We start from the raw sequence: 892 nt of genomic DNA, 5'->3' as shown, positions 1-892 counted from the left end.
GAAGCAGATGAGATGCAAAGGTCACAAACAGGGGAAGTATTCTGATTTGCAAACCTATGATGGTTTGATAATCGCATAGAGATTATCATGAGTCATGCACTGGATTAAAACAGTCAACAGATCTTTAAAAAGCTTATTATTCCTGCTGATATTATTCCTTCTTCTCTGCTGCTGTTCCACCCCAGTTCTCCCTGATGAGAAAATTACATATTTTTTTCTTTTTATTAAATCCATTAAAACTGAAATATGCTAAAAATGATCTGAAAATATGTGAATTTTCTGAAAATAACTGTAGTTGTTCCTAATCTGAACAGGAAAATAAGATAATCTGTCAGTGCAATGAGAGTTTTTAACCTTAAAATAAGATAACAGGTTTTTTTTTCATGTTAGTAAATCTGCAGATTGTCATATAAACCCAATAAAATTAAAGATTTTTAGGAATCCTTGGCTTTATGTTAGTGGGTTTGAAATAGTTATCAAAGTGACACCAGTCTACTCTAACCCCCCACCCCCCCCCCCCCCGTGTGCGCGCGCCACCTAGCAGGGCTGCTCCCATCTGGAGCTTCTGTTGTTTCCTTTGATGAACCGTTGGCTGTTTTCCTGGCGTCCATCTTTAAACTTTAGCCCCCCTCCCTGTGAGGTTGGATCCTGTCCTTCAGCTCCTCGGTAGCCCCCACCCCACGCGCTGCACCTGTCAGCTAGGTACGAGCCTCGCGCCAATCACGCGCCTCGGCAGTTTCTGTCCAAGATGGCGGCTTCCAGTGCGCCGCTCTGCCCATCCTCGCAGCGGAGCGACAGGTACGGCCTTGTTTGTGGGTCCCCCCGGGGCTGAGCAGAGCCAGCTGAGCGGAAGCAGACCCCCCCACCGCCGCCTTCGTGTTTGATCGCCTTC

The sequence above is a fragment of the Cyprinodon tularosa genome, unplaced genomic scaffold (genome assembly GCF_016077235.1).
Source record: "Cyprinodon tularosa strain WSP-4 unplaced genomic scaffold, ASM1607723v1 ctg872, whole genome shotgun sequence".
Classification (NCBI taxonomy): domain Eukaryota; kingdom Metazoa; phylum Chordata; class Actinopteri; order Cyprinodontiformes; family Cyprinodontidae; genus Cyprinodon; species Cyprinodon tularosa.
Note: the sequence above shows the minus strand (reverse complement) of the source record.